This window comes from Dermacentor andersoni, chromosome 1 (assembly GCF_023375885.2).
Source record: "Dermacentor andersoni chromosome 1, qqDerAnde1_hic_scaffold, whole genome shotgun sequence".
In the NCBI taxonomy this organism is placed as follows: domain Eukaryota; kingdom Metazoa; phylum Arthropoda; class Arachnida; order Ixodida; family Ixodidae; genus Dermacentor; species Dermacentor andersoni.
In genome coordinates this window covers 177797801-177805787 of record NC_092814.1, presented here as the reverse complement: position 1 = coordinate 177805787, position 7987 = coordinate 177797801, and positions in this window count along the sequence as shown.

The window sequence follows — 7987 nt, the reverse complement described above, 5'->3', positions numbered from 1 at the left end:
AACTCTAAGATTAGATTCTTTGAATACTGGTTGTCTCGTCAGGGTGTGGATGACACCTTCTCCGCATGAGATCATGTGTATGTTTACTCTTGGGTTCATTCCTAAAATAAATCAGTTGGAAGTGCCACCCGTTGTCGTCGTCATTGTTTTGCTTTCGCGTGTGTGGTGTGTGGTGCGTTCCTTTAGCGGCAACCATGTCTCGCAATTTACGTATTCGCGCACAATATTTAAATTGTTTTTCATATCGGGTGGTGATGCGCACGCACGCACACACACGCAAACGAGCACATACAGGCACGCACCCGAAAGCGCAAACACACAAACACGCTGGCAACGCACGAAACGGGACCTCCACTCTCTGCCACCCAGAAGGCGCTGGGATTTATGACTGAGAAAGAAAGCGGTACAAAATGCGGCGCGCAGCTCTTGTGGAACCTTTACTAGTGGAGCGAGTACCTGCGCGGTGTCTCCGATATGTGAAGCCAGCGATCTCGCACGCCAAGATCATGCCCGAGCGCGTGCGGAAAGCAGCCACTCGCCGGCTACCCTCAAGTGGAAAGCTTTTACAGAAGCGCCGGGGCACGCTTCGCATCGGCACTCGAGCACAGTGGCGCCATCGATACCTACGCCCCCTACGCGCTCTTTTGTTGGTAGTGCCTCAGCGTTCGACTAGCTTCGAGTCGCGCCCACTCGTGCGAGTTCGCCAGTGTGCACACGTGCTCGCGGAACCGAAAATACGGCTTGTGCTCAGGCGAACGCTGGGCGCCCGTTGCTGGGCAAAGGGATGGAACGAGCGGAGGGTGTCCAACTGGAGTTGCCTCGCGTGAAACGGTGAGGAGCTGGCACGATGAATAGGACAGAAAACTTGCGGGCCACGGTTAAGTTCATCAAGTTCATTTTGCAACAGAACGCTAACTTCATACGAGGCATCTTCCCATAACAAATATTTTAGACAAGCACTATCACATAAAAGGACCGAAATGTTTTCATTTAATTACTGTTTTATTGTTCTTTTTCCAATTTAATATAGCTTGAGTACTTTTGTTTTATAGTACAAGGAGTTGTGAGAACCTAATTTGAAGGAAAATTAGAATTGCACTGCAAGTTTATCTGTATTTATCTGTATCTGCCCTTATTTGCAGTTATCTGTACTATATACATGTACACGTGTGCCCCCCTACATGTAGCGGGCACCGGCCGTGGTGGCTCCGTAGCTACGGTGCCCTGCCGCTGAGCACGGAGTCACGGGTTAGATTCCCGACCACGGCGGATGCGTGTCGATGAGGGAGTGCTGCAAGAAACCTCGTCAGGTGCCCGTTCATAAACCCCGATGATCAAAATGAATCAGGATGCCCCGATTGCGGCACCTCCGTAGCCCGTTTGTTGCTTTGGCACAGCAAACCACATCATTTAATTTGAAGCACCAGGCTACGAAATGATAAGCACATGTGTTATGTCTGTGTACAGCTCTCATGCCAGCACTTCAGCAGAATCCTCGTCAGAAGTGGTCACTTAACAATAACAACCGACAGTGTAACATGTCGCAGATGTGTATATACCTGGATCATGGTGCACTTGGGTCACCTGGGGCTCTTCAAGGACCTCCGAAATTGTTTTTGCACCCCATTGCCATCGAAATGCGGCGCGCGCGAGTGGTACAGCAATATTAGCTTCGCGCGAGCTAAATTCCGAGTGCTGCAATATTAATATTGACAGATTTAAAAAAATATTGTCCCATTTTTTAAGCATGATGATGGCTCTCTTTCCTCTATATTTCGTTCTTCTCATCAACCGCTCTGGACAGTGCAACTTTTTCGATAGTGTAGGTAGGGCAGCCCTGTTGGGCATTGACAAAGCGAGAAAATGAATGGAGTTGCAAATGAATTGTTGCAATATTTCAGCCTAGAATCTACCCCAGCCTAGATGCCAGGTGACTGAATATAACTTTTCTTCGTAGCGAAAATAAATTTGCCGGTATATAACCCTCGAATGCACATTGCATAGCTGGGTGTAGCTGGGAAATATACTTCAAACGTTTACAGCAAATTGTACAGCGTGCTCACACCGTCTCCCCTTTTTCCTTCTTATTTTTTCTTCCCCTTTCTCCACGTGTGGGGTAGCCAACCGGGAGCGACGGTATAGTTAATCCCCCCTGCCTTTCCTTCTCAATATATATCTCTCTTTCTCTGTCGTATTCGCCCGGCTCAACGGCAACAAAAAAAAAAAACATAGAGACGGCAAGTCTTATCCTGTTCGGCAATACATCTCAAATACATGATTTAGCTCAGCACGTTGCGCTCTATGCGCTTCTGAGAATACTGGCGCAGGCGGCCTCACGCACAAAGAGAACTGCACTGCTGCTCCACGCAGGCGCTCGCGAAACTATTTTCTTTCGCTCGGATATCCTCCGCGCTCCCAGGGCATCAATTAGGATCATGAGAGCCTTTATGCGCACGAACGTTCTTCTTTCAGGTATCGTTCTTGCGCTGTGTCTCTTCTGAAACGCACCTTGTATTCTCCTTTTACTCGTACGCTGCAAATACACACTCGACGCTAAACATCAAGACACGCGAAACGAACGGCGCAGTATTCTAAAGGAAGAAGAGAAAAAACAAGAAAAAGATGTGTAATAAAAGGGAGTTCGGCAAAGGGAAGTTCCCGGCCTTTAATGAACTGCCGATTCACGGGTCAGAGATTGCGAAAAAGAAAGGCCGCCTCCTCTTGATGCCTCTTTCATTTCGTTGCCTTCTTTTAGTGTGTTTTCTCATTTTGGAGTTACTTGCCATTCCGCCCCTCCAGCGAGCGGGAAGAATGATTGTATGAAGCAAAAATAAAGCTTACTGTCAGATGTGCTCCCTTTCAATGCATACGAAATGTTCTTTACTCATTTGTTGCAGTCGGACCTTATAAAAAAAATTGAATAATTTGCGGAATTCTAGAAGTAGTTTCGCGTTACTTGCAGTCCGAAACAAATGTTCTGAATCTTCGTTGGTAAAAAAAAAGTTATAATAAAAAAGAGACCGCGATTTCCGCTGTATCATGTCTCGCAATACGCTGAGCTTTCGGCATCTCAATCATAAGGACGTTGATCTCACACATTTGCAATATCTGTTCCTTATTTTTTGTGGCTACCTGTTCCGTCTGTGAACACTTCTTACTTATTTTTCATCTTTTGCGTCGTCCAGGCAGACGCGTGCAGAGGGCACCAGGAAGGCTGATTGTGTGGAAAAGGACGATAACGAAGGCACTGGTGGTCGTTTGGTCCATCAGCATCAAGGCTTCAGTAACGGTCGCTCAATGTTCAACGGTGAGGCGTAGCCTATATACCTTCCTTCTTTTCTTCTTCTTTATTTACTGCTCCACGATACCACAAAAGCTCGCACAGAAAACAGGGAGGGGAAGTAGATGTTCTTCATCACGTCTTGCGGAGGTTTGCCTAGCGGCATGCCTAACATGCATGGTACTATACTGGTAAGAATGAAATGATGTGCACATGAAAAAAAATTCTGGCGAGTTACGCGCCAAATCACGACATGATTCTCAGGCACGCCGTAGGGGGGAAGCCCGGATTAGTTTTGAACACCTCGGGTTCTTTAACGTGCTTCCAACGCACGGTAAGCGGTCTTTCTTTTCTTCTTTTTTTCTCATTTCGGCTCCATTGACATGCGGCCGCCGCGGCTAAGATTTCATCCCGCGCCTTCGGGCTTAGCAGCACAGAACCAAAGCCATCACGCCACCACGGTGGGTAGTGCACGTAACATGTACACATCATATGCATAACACACAACACTCAACAAACTAAAGTATCTCAATGAGACCAGTGCCTCTAAGGAAGGGGTAAAGTGGCTTCGTTGCACGAGATGCACTGGCAGCCTTAGCCCATGGTCCAATTAGGTGTTGCAGCTGAAGGGATTACAGTATTAGGTAAATGTTCAATGCGGATATTAGGGCTGTTGTTCGCGATGTAGCCTATATAGCCTTTTTGCAAGCGTCAATAAGTGGTCTATGTCTGCGCGCGCGTTGCAAGCATGTCCCAGTGGCGCTCTTATACGACAAGGAGCATGACAGGCACCCTTAGCAGATTGATCCATTTGTGTGTTTGCGAGAAATGCATGCAGGTAAATTATGAAAGCGGGGGCATAGTGGATACGGCGCTATAAACGAACACGATTGAAATAAGTGTTTTAAGTGGTCGAATATGAAGCACGAGGAACCTCTTACGCCATCAAGAACTACCCGCGCTCGGCACCTGTCTGACGCGTGCATGAAGGACAGCAAAAACCCACACGCGCTCTTATTTCAAAAACGGTGCACGGAAACAAGCGCGTCCGTATTTTACTAGTACCTTCACTTTCCCGTTCATCCTTTATTGCTCTCGTGGACGCCTCACAAGGCGTAAAGTGTTTTTGGAAACTGTCATTTCCACAGTGTAATTACGCGGCAAAACGGAGGCACGCGCCCACACATGCACGCATACCAAATCAAGCAGCGCACGTAAGTGTACACCGTAGATAGTTGCGATGCATGCCTCGTACACCCGCCCGCTCGCAAGCGTCCGTTATTCCCGAGCGTGTGCACACAGGCGCTGTTTAGAAGGAGCGAAAGAGGAAGAGCCGGCCTCAGCAGCATCAAGCCGCGCCGGCTGCGCGTGGTGTATCAAAGACAGCGGGCGCAGCTGATTGCATACATTAAAGTGATACCCTCCGAAGCGCCCCCCCCCCCCCCCCCCCCCCCCGCTTGCTTCCTAGTGCGCTCACTGTCCTGCCGTCCTCGCAGGCCGGAACAAACCCGCGGCGCAGACCGGACACTCTTGAATAATGCGCGAATAAGAACGCGACATCCTCTTCTCTCATTCAGCCCTCTCCCTTCCACCCCCCTGCCCTCCTACTTCAACTTGGCCGCTCGCATGCGGCGGCGACCACCGGTTGCAACGGCGACGAGCTGAGGGGATTCCGGGCGCGCAGCTGGTGGACGCGGTGCAGCCTTCGGGACATCGCATGTGCGCGAAACGCGTGGATGGCTGCCAGGGAGGCAGGCCGCGCCACGCGTGACCTCGGCCAGTGGCATTAGAAGTACTCCGACTCCGTTAAGCGGTCGCCTATGACGTCATGGAACCCTGACGTCTCAAGACCATTTCGGTGACGTCGTCGGTAGAAGGCATCCGACATGTATTTTTCTTCTCATCTAGCCGTATCGTGACATTTCTAATTTCAGGGTCGCTCCATTTTGAATGGGACCTTTCCAATTTACTATAGCGTTTGAACCCGATTTCCTACGCTTATTAGCTTTTAGGTCGTCGGCGATTATGTCTGCCCGTGCTTCTTCGTTTTACATTGTCCGGCATTGTCACTGTTACAACAAACTTTATTCGGGGTTGCCCCCAACTCGGAACGCTGCTTTAACCTACAAAGAAGTATTGCACCTGGTAATTGTTTTGGGAAGGGCTCCGGTTTCACAGGTAATTTCTGGTCGTCATACTGCCGAGTATGCCTGGCCTTGTGTCCTGAATGGCAGCTAGTTGCACGTTGACCATTCTGTGCATGTGGATCCTGCTTGTGTCTTCTCGTGCCGCGGACCCTTCTTAATGCGCATTCAAGGTACTTCATTCTGCTGGCCCTCTTCGTTGTTATGTTGTCCAGGCTGAGTACTCTATGGCGATCACGAACCCCCGTTTGTCTTCTATTGGTTTGCAAGTACGTATCATTCAGAACAACACGATTATAGTGACTTTTTTACACGAATTCAGTGATAGTTAAATAACAAAATAATGATTCCGTACTCATTAGAGCAGACAAATTTCACCCTACGCTATGCCAGGTTGCGCGGCGTCAAAGGCTACTGGCATTTGTAGGTTTTTAAGGATATTAAATATGCGTTCTTGAAACTCTTTGTTTATGGAATATCTGTTTTTTTTTCACATTTCTCTTCTCCCTCTATTTTTTCCCTATGCTTCCCCGCTCTTACAAAAAAGAAAGGAAGACAGAAGAAGCTGTCAAAACACGTCGCAGCATGTTGACCACGATCAGCGGCATATAAGTCATTAAAGAGTTCAGTGATAAGACCCGCGCTGTGGCTTTGTAAATAAATAGCTTCGGCACCGACACACGGTCGCCTGACACCTAAGCACAGGACAAGCAAAGAAACCGGGCAGAGGGCAGTGGACAGACAAGAAAGGCGGACACGTCCCTGGCTCACCTGGTGTAGTTTCTTTTCACGTTTTGTTGCACCAAGCAGCGCTTTTAAAGACCCGCGATAAGCTTAGCAACAAAACACTGACACCGATTGCTACCAATCATATCGCCGACATACACAAAGCACGTTCGCCGCAAGTGGAGTCAATTCGTCCTCAGATATCTATTCTGTCATAGCAGAAAGAGAGAGAGAGAGAGAGAGAAAACAAGGGTAGGAAAGGCAGGGAGGTCAACCAGAACAGCATCCGGTTTGCTACCCTACACTGGGGGTGGGGGAAAGGGGGAATAGAAAGAGGAAGAAAGGGAGAGAGTAAGCACTGAGTACGTGTGGGAGGGACACCATACACAAGGACACTATAAACGGTCTCTTAAGCCCGTGCACTTCAAGTACTGCACTATTGCACGAATGGCTTTTCAAGCCAGTGACGGGTGCGGCCACGGTCCGAGTATCTTTGACTCGGTGAACGGTCTCGAGTCCAGTCGGCGTAAAGTTGCCCGCAGAGAGCGGCGTTGGACATCTTAGCGAGGGCAGGTACACAATAGGTGCTCGATGGTCTCCTCGCACCCACAGGAGTCGCACATCGGGCTCTCGGCCATTCCCATACGGTAGGAGTATGCGTTCGTGAACGCCACTCCCAGCCACAAGCGACATAACAAGGTTGTTTCGCCGCGGGAAAGGCTAGATGGCAGTTGTAGCCGTAGCGTGTGGTCCAGTTTACGTAATCTGCAATTGAAGGCACTTGAAATCCAGAGATCTTGTGACTTCTTGCGTGCAAGTAGGCGAGAGAGAGAGAGAGAGAATGAAGAGGAAAGGCAGGGAGGTTAACCGGATATGAGTCTCCGGTTTGCTACCCTACACTGGGGATGGGGGATAGGGGTTAGAAAGATGACAGAGAGGAAAACGCTAAAAAAGGAAAAAAAAGAAACACGCACACATGGAGACAAAGTTCTCTGGCAGCGTCCGACCTTGCCAAAGGTCTTGGACGCGTCTTGGTATCTTCGTGGGTTGTCAGCTAGGTTGTTGCCGACGATGCCACAGTGAGCAGGAATCCTCTCAAATATAATGTGGTGTCCTCTTTCCAGAGCATGGTGGTACAGTTCCCTGATGTCAGCTGTCATCTGCTCGTAATATGCGAGCTTATGCAATTCAGCACCGATGCCCATCTACGCTACGCCATACTCAAAGCTTGATGCGCTATTCACTGGACTGGGTGCTGCACTCAGATCAGTGTACCTGCACGACAACTTCCGTTCCTCGCATAGTACTGCTGCACGTAGCCTATAGTTTCGCATCTTGAATTTCTGTGATCAAGCTGTTCGCTTGCATTTTAATTTGTTATAGCTTTGTTTAAGATAATTTTAAATAAATCAGATAATATTTTACAACTGCTTTCGAAATTATGATTTTATTAGCCACCCGGAGGACAACTGATCTTTTTTTCTTTTTTTTTTGTCTGACACCTGACCTGTGATGTGGGCTGGTCAAGAACTCTTCAGAATGTCGTGTGCGCTACTCCATAGCGCCCTCATCAGGTACTTTCTAGAAACGCCCACTCGCCTTCAACTGCATCCTCCTCACGTTTGACAGCTGCTGGATTCTCTTTCTGTGCCGCTCATATTTGCCCCTTGCACGTTCAACAGCCTTCGCGCGTATGTCGCGCACACGTTAAACATGCCCATCTTGAATTGAATGACCATGTCTTCAGCACACGCTATTTTTAACAGCACTACCGTGCTACTGGACACTGGAATCCTCATGAGCCAACAGCATGCAGCACTGAAGTTCACGGCTCGCG